At 38.7% G+C, this 21,400-nt stretch overlaps 1 long non-coding RNA gene across 1 annotated transcript; it reads left to right on the plus strand.

The window, feature by feature from the left end:
- Positions 1-7,182: 7,182 nt before the first annotated feature.
- LOC103469038 (uncharacterized) lies at positions 7,183-9,245 on the plus strand. Its single transcript, XR_534292.2, has 3 exons — positions 7,183-7,528; positions 7,818-7,864; positions 9,026-9,245. It is a non-coding gene; the product is annotated as an uncharacterized LOC103469038 (long non-coding RNA).
- Positions 9,246-21,400: the final 12,155 nt, after the last annotated feature.

The raw sequence follows: 21,400 nt of genomic DNA on the forward strand, positions 1-21,400 counted from the left end.
TATATATTCCAAAAAACCCAAATCTTTTTGATAAGAAACTCTTCCAGGAGCTTTTGTTTTACTTTCTGTCAGGTTGTCAGAGGAAATCACGTCCGGCTTTGTTAAAGGTGACTTACGCAACCAAGATGGATGACATCACCACGGCGTTCCATCAGAGAAGGCGACTCCCCACGGAGAGATCAGCGACTAACGAGGCTGATTAAGGAGGACAAAGTGTCTAAAACCCAAACATTGATTACAAAATGTCAAGTTTAGGTTCCTGCTTCATGTGTTCCGCTCGTACAGGAATCGCTGAGGTACATATTTATACTTTTACTGGATAGCTGTATGGTTATAATTTCAATTTTAAAAAAAATTCAACTTGACATTTTAAATAATCGGACAGATTTAAATCAATTTGAATGTTATTTTGAGACTTTGAGAAGAAAAACTTCTGCTTATTTTATACTAAAATTACTAAAATAAAATATTTACTTTTATGAGTAAAAATACTGTTAAAAGTACATATTTTCAAAAAGTTACTCAAGTAAATGTAACTAGCTACGACTCGACTATGATCCTGGGTAAAAACAACCAGAACAAACGTTTGTTTAGTGCTAGCAGGAGAAATCCTCCAACCGCCTAAATTTGACGCTTCTCCATTTTTCAAGTTTTGTGAAGAAGGAAGTTGCATTTGGTGTCTTCTTCAGGTCATTTCCTTTACTGCAGCGCCCCCACAGGCGAGGAGGGGAACTGGTTCTTCAAAGGTTTTGGTTGGTTTGAGTCTGTGCCAGGGCCGGTCCGAACTTTTTTATGCCTTATTTCCACATCAGCGGCCGCAGCGAACAACACCAAGATATTGACCTATTTGTGTGACAACTGAAAAAAACAATGTGGAAATTACTTTTTCATGTGTGGGGGGCCTTAAACAGCGGCATAACTCGCACACAACTTGGGCCAGCTACTTAAAAGTGAACCACAGCAGCTGGAAATGTAACAAATATTACAACTTTGATCCCCAATCGACCCGAATCTCCTGGACTATCAGGTGTGATTCTCTTCCCTCCGGCGGTGGGAGAGGTGAGCTCCAGACAAACATTTTGGGGGCTCAATGAGGAGGAATCCGGAGCCAAAAGGTGTGCGGCGTTGCTCAGGTTGATAGTGTGACACATGCCCTGATACCCTGAACTGCATTCCTGGTGCAGGAGGCCTCCAGCATGGGGGCTGCTGCTGTATCCCTGCCTGACTGATTTAATCACATTTAACGGAGGCTGCAAGCCGCGGAGCTGGATTAAAGAAATTCCCGGATGGGATTCTGGCTCTCACATGGCAGGACACGCTAGTTGCGCACATTTCAATCGATCTGGTGGAGTTGAAATCTTTGGAGCTTTCACCAGATTTGTAGAGTAAAAAAGTAAAAGTACTCGAGTATTTATCTTTCTGAGGACGTTTTGTTTTCAGAGAAATAGCTGTACTTTCTGAACCTTACATTTTTACAAACATACATGATGAAAAAATGATGAAGGAAAAAGTCCACAGTTTGCACAAAAAGTGTTTTATAGTGTCTGTGATTCAGCGTTCAGTTGGATGCAACCAAAGCAAAGCAGCAGAAGAAGAACAGACTGCAGCATGAGAAAAACAACATGGATGGAGACTTTAAGCTGAGTAACGTCCCAAACAACAGAGGAAACGTTCAAACATTCTCCATTTAAAAGATTCTTCCACGATGTCGGCTCAAACTTTGATCAGTGACGAAAGCACTGAGTTTGGTGCAATCTCACTTTGGTTTGAAGAAAAACTTACCATATCAGGATTTTAAAATATTTCTATTGAAAAAAGTTATATATTTTTTATGACTAGATCTTTTAAAGTATTTTAGGCTTATCTGAAGTCATTTTGTATTTTTGCAGGTGAACATTACACTACAAAACTGAAAAGTTACCTGAAAGTTAGTTTTGTTAAAGTGTAATAAGATTTTTGCACTAGAAACCAGACCAAATATACTTAAGATTTAGCGTTTTCGCAATGTACTTTTTACGTTTTGTACCTAAATATCAAAACTTGTACTTTTTTTTACTTCTACTCTTTTAAAAGAATTCAACATATACTTTTACAAGACTTTTTTTATTTTCATACAAGTATCTGTGCTGTGTGAAGTAGAAAATGTGAGTACTTTTGACTCTCCTGCTCATCCGCCTGTTTATCCGGCTCCGCTCCGCTTCCCAGCAGAATCCTGCTCCGGGTTTTCTCTCCAGCTTGTTCCCTACTTTGAAAGTAGGTCACTGTTTGCTTTGTATTATTCAGCAACTGGAATGATTGTGCAGTGAGGGTTCTTGACTGTGATCCTGGTGACATGGCAGCAGCTCGGCGCCCTGCCCAAACTCACTTCATATCTGCCATGGAAAAGGGGGACGGGATTTTCCCCTTCAGCTCGGCTTCCTCATACCTCAACTGCAACCTCAGTGCCTGACAAACAGAGGCAGAAACAGAAGCAGAAGGTGTCAGAGTGCACGCCCTGGGGTCATGAAAGGCTTAACCACTGCAGAGGTGAACAAATGCTGAGTTCAGTCTGACTGTGTAGATCCAGAATACCTGCCCCGCTGCTTTTGATCCGACTGAATTCATGCTAAGTCCGGGCCGGGATCCGTACCTGGAATGCAGGGCTGTTGCATAACTCAGAGGACTTTGGATGACCCCCTTGGTGATGCACGTTTCATCCTCTTGCTTTGATTCCACTTATTTATTCCAAAAAGGACACAATATGCAGCTTTGTCTGCAAAAACACCAAATATTACCAAGTATTTTTGGTCTAATTTTTAGTGCAAATAAATGAGTACACTATAAGTTACATAAAACTAATTTACAACTCTGCTTTTTTTAGTGATTTATTGGCCTCGACGACATAAAATTGGCACTAAATTTCAATTTCAAGTTGAGAAAATATAACATTATTAGATATTTGAAGTATTCAGCAAAAACACTGAATCTTACCAAGCATGTGTCTAGTTTCTAGTGCAAACATCTTTTACACTTCATAAAACAAAACTAACTTACAAGTAACTTTTCAGCAAGAAATAAAACTTTGTTTTAAGTCAGTAATTCCAACAGTGCAAAAATCTTAGTTCACTTGAAATAAGACAAAAATAACTTGCAAGTAACTTTCCAGGAGCTTAAATAAATAAATCCTTAATATTGCTAGAATAAAAAAATGCTAGATCCGCAGCCAGATTAGTTTATTTATAATGTTTAAGTGAAATAATCTGCCAGTGGAACTAGTACTTTTAAATCCACATCAATAAATGATCGACTTGCAGTTTAGTTTGACTTATTTCTAGTGTAATAAGACATTTGAACAAGAATCTGGGCAAATATACTTAAGATTTTGTGTTTTTGCAGTGTGGATCTCCATCAACTCTCTTTTCTCAAGAAAACGACGTGAAACCACATTCTGAACTGGGATGTCATCAACAAAGAATGAGTGGAAAAAAGGCAACCGCAGCCTCCTGCTGCAGAAAAACACCTGAAACTCTGCTTGGTTTCCTAAATTCAGACAGAAAAATTGATTTAAATGTATCTGCGTATACACTGAGCTGCATTAATCCATGTAAATAATCAATATCGTAATCAGTCTGATGTTTTTTTTGAAGGAACTAAATATATTTCTCCATATAAGGTTAAATTATCCTTGATAAAATAGGTTATGCTATCATTTTTATTGGGAAAACTTGTTTTTCTTCTAATTATTTAATTAAGTGAAAAGAAACTTAAAAAACAAACTACTACTGTAACAAGGAGGAAAAGAAAAGAATAATATCTATTAAATTGGTGTTTAGTGGTGTGATAGAGCTAAAAGAAAGCAAAACATTATTTTAAAGTTTCATAAAAACGCCACATTACGGAGCAGAACGCCTTACTGCAGTAAAAATAATAAAATGATAAATAAAAAACTTCCACTTGTAGAAGACCAGGGAAAAATACCTGAGGAACACAAGGAGACAGACAGAGATCATTTATGCTACGTCCACATAGCAGGTCTTGATGCTCAGTTCTGAGTTTTTGCTGAAATGAGATTTTTGATCTTTTACATGTTTTTGATTCATTCACAATAAGACATATTTTGTATTTTAACTTTCAACGATCATGAACTGCAGAGGGGTTTTCTATTATTCACAAGGCGACAACATTGTGAAATGGAGAGTTTGTTACTGAACTGGGAGGAAGTTGATGAGGAACTGGGATGTGACGGACAGGAAGTAACTGGAGAAATGTCAGAAACACGGAAACGGAAATGCAAAACAAACCAGACGACCGACATACAGGAGACACAGAAGCAACAAGGAAGTAAAAGACGGATTTTCAGACTAAGATTGTTACTACAGGGAGAATAAAGACGTTTGAAAAACAAAAATCCGAAGAAGAACCACCCTGATGGGAGCGGCTGGTTCCTCCGGCCCGGTTGATGTTTGGATCCAATCACTCGGCCTTAAAAATGTCTGAGTGGCGCTGAGCTCATCGGAGGCGTGGAGGAAAAAACAAAAACAAACTTTGCTGGAACTTTACACAAAAATTAGGAATAAATTAGATGTTTAGAAACACGCATCACAATCACATCTGGGAAATTCATCCGATTTGGTTCTGCTCTGGACAAAAAAAAAAAAAAAATCCCTTCTGATTTTTTTTCTGTGTGTTGTGTGTAGCCCCAAGTATGGAGGAAAAATACTGGGAAAAAAAGAAAATAAAAAATTTTATCTCAGCATTCTGGCTTTAATTTCAAATTTCAGATTTTTTTTCTCAGAATCCTGACTGTAATCTCAGCATTTAGACTTTAACCTCATGTTTCTGACTATTTTCTCAAAATCCTGACTTAATAGCAGATGAACACTGTGATGTCATGACATGACAAAACTGCCTCTGGCCAAAAACTCAATTAAATTAATCATGTTCCTCCAGAGAGTTTGTCGTTTTCCTCCACAACTCGCTTCTTGGTCGTTGAAGCTGGTTCCTCCCATCAACTTTAAAGTCAGAAATCTGAGATTAATGTACGTTTTTTTTCCAAGTGGCACTAATCTCCTTCCATACCCAAGTCCGCATAAGGTTATTGTTATGAAATAGATACATAGAAATGTTGAAAATGTCTGGTTCTGCTCCAACTTGGCTACTTCTGGTTGTGTGGTTCTCTTTCTGCTGATGGACGACGTTGGGTTTCCGTCATCTGCAGGAAGATGCAACAAATCTGAAGGTTTTATTCAAAGAAACGACGGGAATGTTTGGACAAAACTTTCACAAAACAAGAAGTGCAAAACTAAAGTTTTCCCCTCAGTTTTAGACATTTGTAAAGCTGTATCCTGGGGACTAAACCCCCAGGATAATTACACAGCTTTTTGTGTTTGTTGGCTCTTCTGTGGAACTTTGTCCAATCTGTTGAGCTCAAAATAGCCCCAGTTGAAAGACCGTAATTCCAGTTCCAGTCAAGGTGGGGCTCGCATTGCAGAATATTCCAGATTCTGTTTTTTTTCTCACAACTTTAAGTTTCACTGCACATTGCTTAAGTATTCACACACTTTACATGTTTCACCTTTTGCCACCCCAAACATCTGGGCAACAAATCAAAGTAGAAGAAAAAAAGGATGCGTAGTGAAGCACATTTATTACAAATAAATATCAGAAAAGTGTTGAACTGAGAATCTGAGGTGATGTTCACAGATGTTCTTCACAAACTGTAGAAATAATAAATAAAACTTATTTTTAATCTTTTAGTTACTGGACTAACAATTTAGAGCAATCTGGGTGAAGAAAAGAAAAATGATAAATTCTCATATTGTAAATTAATTTAATGAATTTGGCCAATTTGTAGCTCTATAGAAAAGGGCAGGTTTATAGAATATTTTTCTCCTTCCTGCTCCCTTTTCACTCTTGTAAAATAAATAATCTTAGAGTATCTTCATGAAGCGAAGATAAAATCTGTGAATAAACTGATTGAATATTTCCTGATTTCAGCATCATCGCTTAGAAAAATGCCTTTTTGAACCCCATAGAAACCTCTTATAAACGACTGCACTGTAAAACAACGAGCCGCTTCAGTTACAAATACTCAAATTAAACAGAAAAGTGTTTGACTGCAATTAGGAGCCCAATCAAAACGCTTCACTAACAAGCAGAATGAAAGGTGCATTATGTCTCCTTCCTTCTTCAAGATGGGAATTCATTATTTTTTCCAGCAGCTGCAGAAAATAGAAAATGTCTGCTGATGTGAAGCTGCTGATGTGAAGCTGCTGATGTGAAGCTGCTTCCTGCTGCGACCCTGATGACCTTTTCATTTCCTCGTTAGGAGATTTCAGACGATCCCAGGCAGGACTTCATCTGGCTCTCTTTTAGCCTCAAGCTTTCTTCTTTCCTGACTTTTAAAAATGATTAAAATAAAGGCAGAGTAACACAACCTGTGGATCTGGAGAAAAAACACGTTGAGCTGCTCTAAAACGTTTCTGTGGTTTTATTTTTAACCTGAAGTGAAACGGCTCACCCAACAGGTTCAGGTGTGTCACAGAGAAATGCAAATAAAACATGACGAGCGTAAAACATAACTTTAGGTTTTTAGCTGAGATTGAAAGAAAGAAAACATTAATGGTTTGGTTTCATGCATTTGTTACTTTAAGGCAGAAATGGTTTAATTCTTTAATATTAGCCTCCAGATTATCCAAAATCTCGCAGCAAGAGTTCTGATGAGACATAAAAATTATTTTTCTGATGTATTTTGTCTCTTATTGGCGTAGAAAAAAACCCTGACCTGTTTATTCTTCTTCTCAAAGCAGGAAGACGTTTATCTTCAAAATCTGAAGGAAAGAGCTTCAAAACCAACAAATTTCTCCACATTTTTATAGCACTTTGTCAAATTTGAACAAACAAAACAACATTTAGCTTGTTAAGTCATTTAAAGGGGCGGTATTGTGTATTTTCAAGGCAGAAAATAACATTTTATAATGCTATTAAGTAACTATGTTACCTTCAGTTGCTTTAAAATGACTTAAAATACATTTGAGTTAATTGAAATTTTGTTTCTGTCTCTTTAAGAAGCTCCTACTCTTTAGCACATCGTCACATCAATGCGCCTCATTATGCAGGTGTTTGCTAGTATAGAGGAGCTGAGGGGAAGTAGGCGGAGCTTTGTGTGAGCAAGTGTTTTTTGCGTAGCCAAATGGTTTCCATGGAGACTAAATGACCCTCAAACATGCATGAAAGAATCAAAGCAACATTTTGAGCATGTTTTTGATGAGGGAATAAGATTATAACATGATGTAAAGCTGAAACAACACCGTCCCTTTAAGGCTCCGGCTGCTTCTTGGCAGCAGCAGGAGCTCAGGTGTTTTCAGCGGGAACATTCGGCCCACGCGGCCTTCGTTCTGAGACGCTCGGCTCACAGCTGAGGTTGTAACAGCTTCTGTTCTCTGTCTTGTTCTCGGCGGGGAACAACAGGAAATCATCCACGGCGTCCCGCAGAGCGGCGGCTCTGTCACACCGGCTCTGCTCAGGAGAGACGACTGTTTCTGATTCGGTAAGGTTTGAAGGATTCAAGCCGTCTTCTCTCAAACACAAACATTACATTCATAATTCTATGTCTTTGTAGTTTCTCGTTACTTTGTCTATTTTGACATTTAAGCTGTTGTTATTTTGCATATACTGTAGATGTCGTATTAAATCAGACCTTCTAGAATTAGTAAAATACCAGAATAATGTTTGAAAGTCTAACTAGTAGCTTACATGCATTTATTTAGAGTTTGATAAAGTTACAGTGTAAACTGCATGACTTTAAACTTACATTGTCTGGATTTTCTTCTCACCAGAGTTTGCTGGGGTTTGGGCCCATTCCTCTCATTACTGGTTAAACTGGGTAAGACTGACTCACAAACACATAAATCTCCTCTGTTACCATGGTTACCTTGAAAAAGTAATCAGTCTACTGATCACTGATCCTTTAAATGCAATGTTTATTTCTTGTTTCACAACTGGTGACTGAATGATGTCCCCAACTGTCACTTTGTTTCTGAAATAGAGTATACAAATAAACTTTAATTTTGGCTTTAATATTCACTTTTTACACATTTTTATTCTTCTATTTGGGTCTCTGCTGCTTCTAGAAACAATCCAACCCTTTAAAAAACATCCAGTTGTTTTTTGTTTTTTTTTGGTGTTCGGAAGAAAAGCTGTCTAAAAAACCTTCAAAATATGACCAGAATTATGGCAGTTGCCTAGCAACCGAGCCCAGCCTGTCACCTAGCAACCGAGGCAGAGTTCCAGCACTTTTAGTAGTTCTTTCTTCGTAAAACGTAAACAAAATGAGCGGTGTTAGTTTTTAGCAGTTGTCGGATTTCTGTTTGGTTTTTGGCAAAAAAAAAAAACAAACCACGAGACATAAAGTGTTTTCAAATTTATTTAGGTATCGACTGAAAAATGAAAGAAACAGATTTGGTCTTTATTTGAAAAATGCTTCCTGTATTTATCCAAGTTTGGCAAATTCACGATTTGGTTGCGGCAAAGTAACAGACGTGGATCTTGCAGGAGAAAGAAAAAAGTCTGTTTAACTTAAAACATATATTTTGTGTTGTTGCCAATATTTTCTGTTGTAAAAATATTTTTAATCTAACTAAAAAAATTGTCCAGTCAAAAAAAGTTTCCATTTAAATCAGAATTTTTGCTTATATACTGTCTGCCATGTGTTTTACATGTTCATTTCCTGTTTTTGCCACTAATAAATCCCACGAATGCCATTTTCATTTTTATTTTGAGTGAATCGTGTGAAATAGCTTTCAGCAAATTTTACATTTATGTAAGAAGATGAGAGAAGACACGAATATTTCCTGGTGGAATATGTTTTATTTCAGACACACTCCTCCGTTTCCTGCTGAACAAAATCCTCCCACATTGCAGTGAATGAATGTAGCATCACTGGAAAAGACAAAAATAGTCGTTTTATTAAAGTGGAGCTGACCGAGCCGCTTGAGAAAAGCTGCTGGGTGAAAAACTCCTTTGTTGTTGTTAATTTATCCTGCAGGAAGCAGACAGAGAGCAGCCAGAGCGAGGTGAGCTGCCACCTAATTAAGAGGTGACTGACTCAGAGGCGTCGACCAGAAGACGTTCAAGCTGCAGAGTGAACTTCCTTCTGATCCTGGGAAATCAGCAGAGGCGATGTTGCTTAGAAACAGAAAAACATCACGTCTCTGCGGCTTTAAATGTGATGAATGTGACAAGTAAAACCTCAACATGAAACTCGTCTTTGTGTTTCCTCTCGTCTTGACCCGATCTCCTAAATATGCTTTGTCATCACATTATTTTAGCTTCACACGCAATGACATGACAGCATTAAGATCATTGCAGTCGACCAAAAAACTGACATTAATCTCAGATATTTTCGTGAAAAACTTGAAAATTTCTGAGTTTCAGAATTCAAATATTTGCAAGAAAAGAATTCAGAAATATTGAGATTAAAATAAACTTTTCTTTTTTTTTCTTTTACAAAAAGGACATTTTTGAGCTTCAAATGTTGAAAATTTGCAAGAAAAAACTCTGAAATTTTTAATTTAATCTCAGAAATATTTTAGAGAAAACATGGAAATTCGTAAGTTTTAGAAGTTGAAAAAATGCTTGAAAAAACAGGAGATTTTTAGATTTAAATCAGAAATTTTCAAAGGTCAAACCTTTAGGACTTCTCACGCTCATTCTTTTTTTTTTTTTTTTTAGAAAAAACATTTAATTTAACTTATTCTGTTGACTTATTGACTATTGTGTTCTTTAGTCTCATTATACTGTCTATTTGTAATTATTAATGAATTAGATTCTATTCATCACTGCGCAGATTTACAGCAATATCAATAACTTCTATAGATATTTTATTGGCCGTACTTAAATTTTTTTAATCACATCTTTTTAAAAGCTACTTACTTTGAAGTTAACCAATCATTGAAGAGTCTGTTTCAGCCTTGGAAGAATCTCTGGATGTTTAGATTAATATGCAGCTGCTTCTGCTGAAAGTTCACATGATGTTTTGAGCGGATCGGGTCACGTGTGTCTGTCGTGGTTTTTGCGTCCAGTGAGGCTACAGGAACATTTCCTAATCCCTCATTACTGGTGCAGTAACGTAGAACCAGCTGTCGCTCTGCTGTGAAAACCAAACCGAAACTCAAAACTATATTTATGACTTCATATTTGTGCAACTCTTTGTGAACTTTGTAGTTTTATTGACCTACAGAAACCTCTGACATGCTCATTTCCAGGACACCCGGGGATTTACTGAGTAATCCTCCAATCAGCTCGTCAAACTACAACCAGTCTGCTGAGTCTGGCCTCCTTAACACAGAAATGTTGTTTTTTGTTGTTGTTGTTTTTTAAGTTGTTGACCATTTTTGCTTTGCATCCACGCAAAAACAGTTTTTTACGGAAGACGATTAGGGCCACTGAAAAAAAGAAAAAAAAAATCTGAACTATTTTTTTTTTTTTTTCAATGGCCCTAATCCTCTTCCGTAGTTTTTAATGGACAATTTTCTTTCTTAAAAGCGCTCATGCATTAGCCAAACCTGGAACCTGAACTAAAACCTCAAATGCGCCACACACAGCAAAAATGGCCGACTAGTTTTATAATCCGACACGAATAATCTGAATTTTGCTGTCACATAAAAGACTCTACTCACGTTTATTGTTCGCCGTTCTTGTTTTCTTGTAGTATTTAACACTAACCTCATGTAGCAACTTCACCTTTAGCGCCATCTACAGGTGTGGGGGAGTAAAAACAGCATCTTGGAACATTCTCTGTGCTTTTCGACCTTTGAAACGCTGCGCAGATTTCCAAAAGTTTTCAACTTTTCAAACTCAGAAATTTTCCATGTTTTTTCTAGAAAATGTTCTAGACTAATCTAAAATATTTCTGAGTTTCTTTCTAGCACATTTTCAACTTTTCAAACTCAGAAATGTCCTTGTTTTTTTTCTAGACAACTTTGGAGATCAATTTCAAAATATCTAAATTTTTCTAGCAAATTTTTGACATTTCAAACTTAGAAATTTCCTTATTTTGTCTAGAAAATTTGTGAGATTGATCTCAAAACCCGTTCAGGCTCTGATATGCCGGGTTGATTTTACAGTCATAGCAACAGATGCTGTTTTCAGTCAGAGAGCGGCCTATGCTTCACTAAACTTAGCTGAATAAACTGGATTCTCTGTTTTCTGTGAATGAATAGATCCAATTAGCGGAAACCCAGTTAGGATGCTTGGCCCGCGTTCACATTATATCAGAGCCTGCAGCATGGAAACTTCATGGACTCAAACTGGAGTTCTGCCAGCGGTCGGATTAGTGAGAGCATGCAAACACGGTTAATCTTTAGTGTTCATTCATTACGTTTCGCAGCATCACACAAGGTTCGCTCCTCTGGATATGAGTGGACAACAGTGGAGAATGATTATGTAACCTCTGATGATCTGTCCAATCAGAGACCTGAGAGGCAAATCAGGTGAAATGCTGAAGGATCATCAGTTTGCAAACATGCAACTACAGCAACTAGGTGTATTATTTAGTAATAATTCAGTTCTGAGTCGGTCCAAAGCATGTGCAAGTTAAGTGGCTGCTTAACTTGAGCACAAAGCTAGCATGACTTAAGATACCAGTGAATAACACAAACAAATACTGTAACACATGGAAAAACTATTTCCATGTTATTTTTATGGCTGTTCCACACATAATAGGCTGATTTCTTCCTGCTGCCATTGTTGCAAATTTAGTATTTATTAGCTGATGCTACTTTAAAATTGTTAAAATAATAAAATATATTTTTTTAGTTCCTTTAAAGTTAAAATCAACAGCCATAATTACACTGGTATGATGTCAGCTAATTACAAATGATGCTAATGATAGCAGGTACGCTACACACAGATCTGGTGTTGACATTTTGGTAGGGGGTCCCAAATGAAAACCTGCTTAGGGCCCCAAAAAGTCTTGGACCGGCCCTGGTTCTGGTCTGTTTTTCTCACCTGCATCATGGCGGTTCTGGCTTCTTTGTTCAAATTTCTCTCTGACATAATGTTGGCCACAGAAGAGCCTATTAATGGAGAACATGGACTACATAATGGTGCATCCCCTGGTGTGTATAATTTCGGTCAGGAGGACAGAGTGTGACGCTCCAGTTAGCGCTGCCGTGTCCCTCTAAAGCTTTCTTTATACAAGCAGGGATGTTTTCAAACTGGGCTTTTCTTTCATGATCAATCAGCTTCACTTGATTACTTCTAAGTAACTCCAAACACGAGTTTGATCCAAAACTGTTAATTAAATTCCAGCTCAACCAGAAGTCGATGTGTGGGATTGAAAAAAGATCCTTGAGTTGGCAAGTCTGGAAATGTGGCCTGTCATTTTGATGAATAAATGAGCTTCATAATCACCAGAACAACACGGTTTCAGTTTCACGTCTGAGCTGCATCCAGTCGGCGCATCAGGCTTGAATCACGACCAGGCCGTCCCAACGCCAAAACCTGAAATGGAAATTCTCACTTTTGATGAAGTTTTTCTGTGTTCTGCAGGTCAGAAACATACGGGACGAGTTGGACCCCAGCTGGAAACGAAACGTTAAATCTGAGTTCAGAATGGCAACGTGGAGCTAAACGCTACGAGCAAATAAAGTGTAAAGTGACACATTTCTCCATGTTTAAGCTAAAAATTTAGTTTGGCGCTAAATATTTACACTGTCATGAATTGTGGTTAGTTAATGTGCACTGTCCTAATAAATAAAATCCAGATATTTTCAGCTCTGCAGCATCATCTTTATCTCCTTTCTGCTCAGATTTATTCCAGATCCTCCTGCTGCTAAAGTGCAGGAACCATCGGGGATGGATGGATGGTTGGATGGATGGATGGATGGATTCTTCCTCTTGTTACTCTCACATCGTAGTCATACCTCCACCTCGCTGCAGCGGCAGCAGCTTCACCCTTCACCTGGCGTTAAGCGGCGGCAGACAGCGGCCTCTTAACGAGGCGCTCTGCTGCGTCCAGATTGTTTGCACTCCATGTCATGGAAAAAATGAGGCCCAAATTAAACGTCTCTGCTCGGGCCGCACGGATGCCCATGTTTCCCTGCAAGAGACTTGGAAGTGGAAACACAGGGAACCACAACAGCAACACAAAAAGAGAAAAGAATAAACAGCAGGCGGAACGTCAAAACAGAGAATCTAAAATTGAGAACAGAGAGAAAAACAAGATAGGTGGGGAGGCAGAGCTCATGTGTGGGGAAACGTGTCGGTCCACGCTGACAGCATGTGACTGAGCAGACAGCAGCGGTACGGAGAGCGTGTGTTTTAGTCTGTCTGCCCTTTTATGGCCAATCCTCTGCAGACAGAACCATGAGCAGTGTGGATGAAACTCACCCAGAATGAAATCAAACCAGGTAGCTTACATCCACCCAATCAGAGGAGACGATCTTGGTCGTTTTTTTTAATGTCTGCAGGCTGATGTTTTGGCTTTCCTTTAAACCTGCACACTGACTCACACAGCAGGGAGTTTTAAATGACCACAGAAAAGACAGAAAGTAGGTGAACTAAAGGTGACCTTTTATGAATCCGCGAACAGATCAGGACAGATTTATGGTCTATACAAATAATGTTCATTTCATTTTTGTGCCCAAAATCTTTCTTAGATAATGAGATTTCAGTCTGCTCAGTTCACAATGAGCGTCTGTCACTTTAAATCCAAACAAACACAACTCAGCGTTTACACTCACACATGAAAATGGCTGCAAACAGATTCAAAATAATATAACTGCATATCTTTGAAAAGCAAAAGTAGAACCTCCTGCACTACCAGTAAGAAAGCAGAATTAACAAAGTACTTGTCTTTTCCAGCAGCCATTGTACAGAGCATACAGCTAACCAAATGTGCTGGACCTTAGCTTAGGTTGCTAGGTAACAACCCAGTTCAACAAAAGAGAGATTTTTCAAAATGGCTCATTTTCCAAATAGCAATAAACATGAACTTATTTCCAAAAACAGCTAAGTGGGTCTTTGGGCTCTTTCTAGAAGCAGTTCAGACTTAAATGGATGTGAAAAAAGTGAATTTTGCATCACAGATCCCCTGTACTCACAATTCTACGGAACAGAATCAGAACCAAACTATCCTCAGTGCAGGTTCACATTCAGCAAATGTGCAAGTCTCAGCTTGGTGAGCTAATGCGGTTTCGCCGCTTTGTTAGCTTTTCTCTCCTGGTTTTGGTTGGCTTTGGGATCTCCAGAAATGAGCTGGATTCTCTTTGGGAACAGGAATGTCTGGGTTTTCCTCCCAGATTTGTTACCGTGACGACCTGATGGGAAGACAACTGGCGGATAGATATTTTCAGCCTCTTTTCATTGTTGTTTTCCAAAAGTAAAAAGGCAACAATCCAAACTCATTTTTACAGCTTAGCTGCATGATGCTTTCCCCAAACCGTTGGGATTAATTAGCAAAACGTGTGAAATGCTTATTTTCTTGGTGCTAAAATCGAGTTTCACACTTTTTGCTTTCTGCAAATTAATAGTTTTCCCAACATTTTGTCCAGTTCCCTCCAGCAGAAATCATTTGCATTTCTCTGATTGAATCTGCGCCGCTGCATCTCAGCAGCCAGTCATCCATGCGTCTCTTTTTCCTCTCTAAACGGACCGCAGCACATTAAAGGATCCAGAAATACTCCGCAGCCGTCAGCCACTTGTTTCACCCCGGGCCCTCTCGACGTGTGTGTGGGCACTGGAGTGTGTGGCGGCGAGTGAGGGGGATTGCGGGAGTGATTTTAATGCAGTGTGTGGGAAGGGGAGATGAACAACCCGAAACCTCGGCATCTCTCACCTGCTAGTGGAGATGATGAGCGGGTGGGTGGGGAGTCAGCGGGAAATGCGCGCAGCGCCGTCACTTTTCTCCAGACTGCAAAACTCATTATCTTCACTCAGATGTTAGCCATTTTCTAGACGCTTCAGCAACCGACCCTGACATCTGTCTGCATCAGGATTAGCTTGTTTTCTGAATCAAGTTGTTGAGAAATTTCCCCTGAAATTAGAGCTTGCTAAGATATTCCTTTGTTTGGTTATAACAAGTTTGTTCTTCATCAAGTGAAGTTACTCAGAGCGGGAAGAGAAATTTTACTCATGTTAGAGTTGTGAGTAAAAGTAAAAAGTTGTGCGTTGTAAAAATAATCATAGAAGCACAAAAAATGACTCAAGTAAATGTAACAGTTACTACCCAACTCTGCTGGTGATAAATGCACAAAATAAAGATCCACAATGAAGTTCTGTTTTCATGAAAAACCTCCAAAGTTTGTAGGCAATTTAGCATTTTAATCACACTTTCTATGCAGATGACAATTTTGTTTCTTCGCCTAGAACATTTGAGGACAAAAGTCTTAGAGTGAGTGTATCCAGAAAGGCTGAATCCCTCCCCAGTTATTGTCTGAGTCTTCTGTGACATTGAACATGAATTATTCATTTCTGGTCTGTCTGAGCTGAACGTAGCGCTACATCTGGAGAGAAATGTCACTGCCTGCATCTCAGACGCTGCTTCCTACACCCACATGGAGCTGGAATGTCTTCATGGAGGCATTAGCCTTTCCTAAACCAAAAATACACAGGCAAAAGTACAAGGGATGGATTAACCTGTGCTGAAAGTTTGTTTGCTCCAATCTTGGCTCCAAACGTAAGCTTATTACCGGCAGCACAGCCGTAACACAAGCTTACAAGACCAAAGGGCATTTTGGGCTCCAGGAGTCTGAGATTAGCCCAGCTGTAAGGATAACGGTGTAAGCAACAGACAAACAGAAATGTAAGCAACAAACCAGACCTTGTGAAAATGAGTTTAAATGTTACACTGCTTGGTAACCCACAGAGAAAAGCAGTTGATTCTTGAGAGCAGATGTCCAGACAGATTACAGACGTCAACAAGTCAGTTTGTAAATGTAGCATCAAAACTAAAACACTCAGAAGCTGCATTTCCATTGACCATATCACTGCTCAATTTGATATTTCGAGAGGAAATTTACTCTGGAAATATGGAAACATTTCAATAAAAAAAACAACAACTCAGGGATGTCAAGCTCATTTTCGTTTTGGGCCAACTCAAGATCATGAATTCTCTTAAAGGGCCGGTGTGCCAGAATGCATTCACAAAACCATTTCACAAAATGTTAAAATATCAGTGGATTCTTAAAACTAAATAATATCATTGAACATTTATTTAGTCCCTGCAGGACTCATGATTCTTTTTGTGATTTTTTTTGCAATAAAAATCAAAGTGTTTGTGTTTCTAATTTGGAAATATTTGGATATTTGCACTTATTTTGGTAAATGTAACTTTTTAAGACTCGCTGTATAGATCATGGACTATAATCTGACATAAGGCTGAGGCAGTAAGACAAGTAAGAGGTTTTGACAATTTTTGAGAAAAATCTGCAGTAAATGTCCAATTATATATAAGTGCAAAATGTGTGAGGATTTGATGATTTTGCATGAATTTCCATGATAATTCTCAAAAATCTGGAGGGACTGATTGACATAATATGGTAGAAAACAGATAAAAACCGCATTGATTTGATTGATAACATAATATTTAAGCACACTTAGTGTTTAGTCTAGAGTCTAGAGGGCCACATACGACAGACCGGATTTGGCCCGTGGGCCTCGAGTTTGACACCTGTGCACTCGGATCAGGTGGATTTTATTTTTTTGGTCGTATCAAATTGTATTTATTTTGCAAAACTGCAATGGAAACGCTTTTCTTCCGTATCACACAAGTAAGATGATCAACAACTGAATGTTGCCACTGACATAAACCACAAAGAAGAAAACAGGAAGTAGTTGGAGGATCATAGCTCTGCATGTTTTTCAGTGATTTACTGCTTTAACTAGCTTATCCATTTGTGATTTTAGTTGCATTTCTTATTTAATGGAAACTGAGGAATTGCGGAATCGGGAATATTGACCAAAGTTTTGTGTTTAAATGGAAATGCAGCTATAGTAATCTCTAAATGATCCAAAAGGAGTTCAGAGCAGCCAAGATCTTCCACTCTGGTGGACCTCACAGCCTGCAGTCATTCACCCTACAAGTTACAAGCAATAAATTGTCCAAAATGTCTTGGTATTTTGAAGAATTGGGTCTTTTCACTGGACCTACTCTGTTCTTTTGAGTTCTTTCTAAGTGTGTAAATTCTCCTATGGAGGGAGACGGTAAGTGTGATGGAGACCAGGGGTTCCATCCCATGTTGATTATTGATATTATGTTATTTATTTTCAGTTCAAATGTATTTTGTATCAGTTCTTTATTTCAGTAACTTTGACATTTGGTGAACATTCTTTTTGGGTAGGGAGACTGGCCATCTTTCCTGTTCAGAGAATGTGGGGGGGGAATGTCAGTTTGTTTTGATTTAGATTAGTCAATTTGAGTTAATTGAGTACTTGCCTTTCTGGGTGTGTCTCAGCAAGGTGGAGCAGAGAGGGAGACAAATGCTCCTGGAACATACCAGCTTCCATTAAGAGGGGTAACACTCTGAGGATTTATTTTGTTACCTTTACTTTTTGATTGACCTTAGAATAGTTTAGTTTTAATAATTTGCATGCATGTAAATATTTGTTGGATCATTTATTGTTGTTAGGTTTGTGTAAATAGTGTTTGTTGTTTGTCCTTTTTTGATCACCCCTTCACCTGGTGTAAGTGGAACTTGCCTCAGGTATAAATGTGAGCTGCTTTGTTTCACTAAAAGATGATGAGGGTGTTGGTGTAACTTGGAGCTCCTGAATAAAAACCCCTCAAAGACATATTGTCGCCTCACTTCCTCCTTACTAACGCAGAGCCTCCGCCGGTCAAAGTGACAGTAAGTTTGACTGAAGTAGCAGTTCGTCCTGTAAACGGTGTGTTGCCATTTTGAACTGCTATTGGCCCTTTGAACGTAACTTCAGAAAGACTTCAAAAACAGATGTTACAGCAACTCTGCTTTTGGTCGCCTTATGTCGCTTTTATTTAGCTGATTTCACTGTAAAAACGGTTGGGTCAAAACAAGTTCAGGTTATTTTCTATTTAACTCAAGAGGATCACAATCTCCTCTTCGTTAACACAGTGGAGTCAGAAAAGTGTGGCATCACTTCATACTAGAAAACAATAAAAAAACATGAGCAGATCTGTTTGATTAAACATGTTAAATCTCAGATTTATGCAGCGTTTTCGTGTAAACCTCCCTGCATGTGAGCGGACGTCCTTTCCCGGCTGGAATATCGAGTCCTGGTTGGTCTGTGTCAGTACAGCCGAAGCACACTGCTGTGATTAGAGCAGGATAACCGCCACGATCCGTGCAACTGACTTACAAAGTGTTACATAACATTTTGTTGACAAATCAGGATCATTTTTAGCAGAAGCTGCAGATGGCTTAGAGTCTCTGCTGCTGGATTAATTCATACAGCTCTTTCATTTCAGATCCTTCTTGTGGAGAAAGACTCATCTTGACCAGATTATTACATCAGATCAGGCTGGAAACTGTTGTATTCTAGTCAGCACATGTTCATGTTTCTTAACTCATGCTGTAGGAAATACTATAAACACATTCCAGGAGTGTTTTAGGGAAAATTAGCAAAGTTACAGACTTTTAATGTGGAGATTTACCAGATAATCCATGTATGTAGACAGAAGGAGCTCACAAGCTAAATCCTGCAGCTCCTAATGGTGAAGGTGCAGTTAAGGAAAATCACCCTTTTGAGCTTTATGTCAAAAAAGCTGACATGAATTAAGTTTTTATGTTTTTTAAATGTTTATGAAGAAATGATTCCCTCATTAAAAGCACACCTGGAGCTTGGTTCTTTCATTCATGTTTGAGAAATCCTTTCATTTCCAGGCGCAGCTCCTCCTCAGAGCTGCAGTTTCCATTATTAAGATATTTGCACTAGAAAGCAAAGTAAAATAATTGGTAATTTTTTGTGTTTTTGCAGTGAAAGTCTACATGTCTGTGTCCTTTTCTCTCAAACTCTTTGTGATCTGCCAACCTTGACTGAAACTTAAGTTTCACCACTGAAGAAACATCTGATTACGCTGAATTATCTTGTTTGCTTTACTATCAAGATTGTCTTATTTTGTAAAACAAATGTCCAAAGTCAGGCCACAGTTCCTGTCCTAGTGAGTGATGTGTGCTGTCTTACACGTTGTTAAAAATGTCCTTCTCAGAATCTCTGAGATCCCCGTCTTAGTCCAGCATGTGTGGTTAAACTCTGCAGAAGGAAAATTAGTGACGTGTAAACTGAACAAAACCTGTATTGTATGAAAGCAGTCAGCTGAACAGAGCAGCATACTCCTGAATCACTGAGTTAGTCAAGGACAGAGAGGGGAAAATAGACAAATTCAAGGAACATCAGTTCTGTGAAAATGTGATTGCAGGAGTTTTGTGTGGAATCAGAGATTTCTCAGTTTGATAAAAGGGTAATCAAGTCCACTCGGCTGGATTTCTGTTTGCGACAAGAGAATGTGCCAACTTTGTTTAGTCCTGCAGAAAGCAATAGAAATGTTTAGTTTTTGTTGGTTGTTTGAATGAAAATTCACAAGTCTGGGGTTTGCTCTGGGGAAGTTTTGCAACTCTTAGATGGATGTTTGGAAACAATCCTGAGGCTTGTTAAAAAGTAAGCCTCATACACGATGAAGTTGGATGCTGGAAAGTAGGACAGCAACACGACTCAACCTTAAACTGCAATATTTTTAAGTGCATGTCTGGACTTCCACAGAAAAAATGAGAATGAAGTCTAATCAGATTGAGGCAGAGCATGAAAGCAAACCACAGACAGTAAAGTTTGGGGGAATATCCAGAGGATTGAGGAATGTAATGACTCTTTATTCAGGATGAACACATGATGTTATGATCTGGTGAAATCCATCCTGCACGAAAACATGCAAAACATTAAAACCACCCACCCATCATTGTGGTCCCCTTTAAGCGACAAAATGAACTGGGTAGGACTTTAACTCTTTAATTTGGATTAATGAAGTTTTAATTAAAAAATTAACATAATTAATCTCATTTTTTTAATATGGTTTTATCCTTTCAGACGTTTCCGGTGCACTTGGGTTTAATTTTGGCTTTAAAAAGCGATCTGATGGTAATTTTATGTAAGTTGTGCTAAAAGGAGTTAGCATATCAGCGAAATTATTCAATATATAGAATCAAATTCGGACCAAAAAAGTGAATTCTGGTCCACTTAGAGAAGTGAACTATGAAGCTGTTTAAATGCAAATGTGAACACCAAGTGGACCAGAAACCGCTCCAGATGTAGGAAGTGGACTATAGCGCACGGCATTGTGGGTAAATGCAACCAAAATAAAAGCGCCAATAAAATGCTGGCATGAGAAATGGCTCTTGGTTTCTAGCCAAAGACACAAGAGAAATCCTACGACTGCTAAAATTTGATGCCATTTTTGTTTACATTTTGTGAAGAAGGAACTTGTGCTCAGTGTCTCCTTCGATGTTTATTTCTGCAGCGCCCCCACAGGCGAGGAGGGGAACAGGTTGCTTAAATGTTTTGATTTGTTTGACAGTGCAAGGTGAAAGTGAACTGGCAGAAACTGAAAATGTAACAAATATAGCAGTTTTGTTGTCCACTGGACTAAAAGCTGTGAAAACAAACCACTCAAACTCTAGAGGACAAGAAGATATTTGCCTTTTTTCCCTTTTGGGTTTAAATGAGAACTAGACAGCATACTTTTCCAAAGTCAAACTGTTCATAGAGTGAGTCTTTTTTTGGCTTGTTTATAATTTTAGGGTCACATATGTACTGTTAATGACGTACGGTAATTATTAACAACAAACAAACGGGCCGAGCCAAGCGAGGAGCCTTAAACTATGACTCAGCCACTACTACGCCGGACAGCATGAGCCTCCATGTGTCACACAGAGCAGCAGCCAGACGACACCCATTGGCTGAAAATAGGTCAAAGATTCGCGTCATCTCTGGATGTGGGAACGCGGCGGATTACTTCCTCTTTCCTCTGATTTACAGCAGATCGCTGCGGCGACGCGCAGCGCTGGCTGCCAGTTTCAACAGGCTTTACAGGCGCACAGCGGTGTAAATGTGCCAACACGGTGGAGACGGCGCAACAGTTCGGCTCCAGATCAGTCAGTGTCACTAGAAAGGAAAAGATAGAGCAGAGATGCTGCTCCACAAAGTATTTACACCTCCTCAGCCTTTTGGGCTGATAATTAAAGATGCATCAATTCGGAATTAATATCTGGACCAGTTCAGTGTAGCCTATATATAAAATAGATTTAATTAATGTGACTGTTGGGTTTAATTTATACGCTAATATTCCCGCATCAGAAATCACTGAATTTACTAAACAAAATATGTTAAAAGAGCTGAAAATACAAAATTTAAGGGTATTTCCTAGTCTGGTCCAAAACTGGAACATTTGTTA

Source organism: Poecilia reticulata, linkage group LG8 (assembly GCF_000633615.1).
Source record: "Poecilia reticulata strain Guanapo linkage group LG8, Guppy_female_1.0+MT, whole genome shotgun sequence".
Lineage (NCBI taxonomy): Eukaryota > Metazoa > Chordata > Actinopteri > Cyprinodontiformes > Poeciliidae > Poecilia > Poecilia reticulata.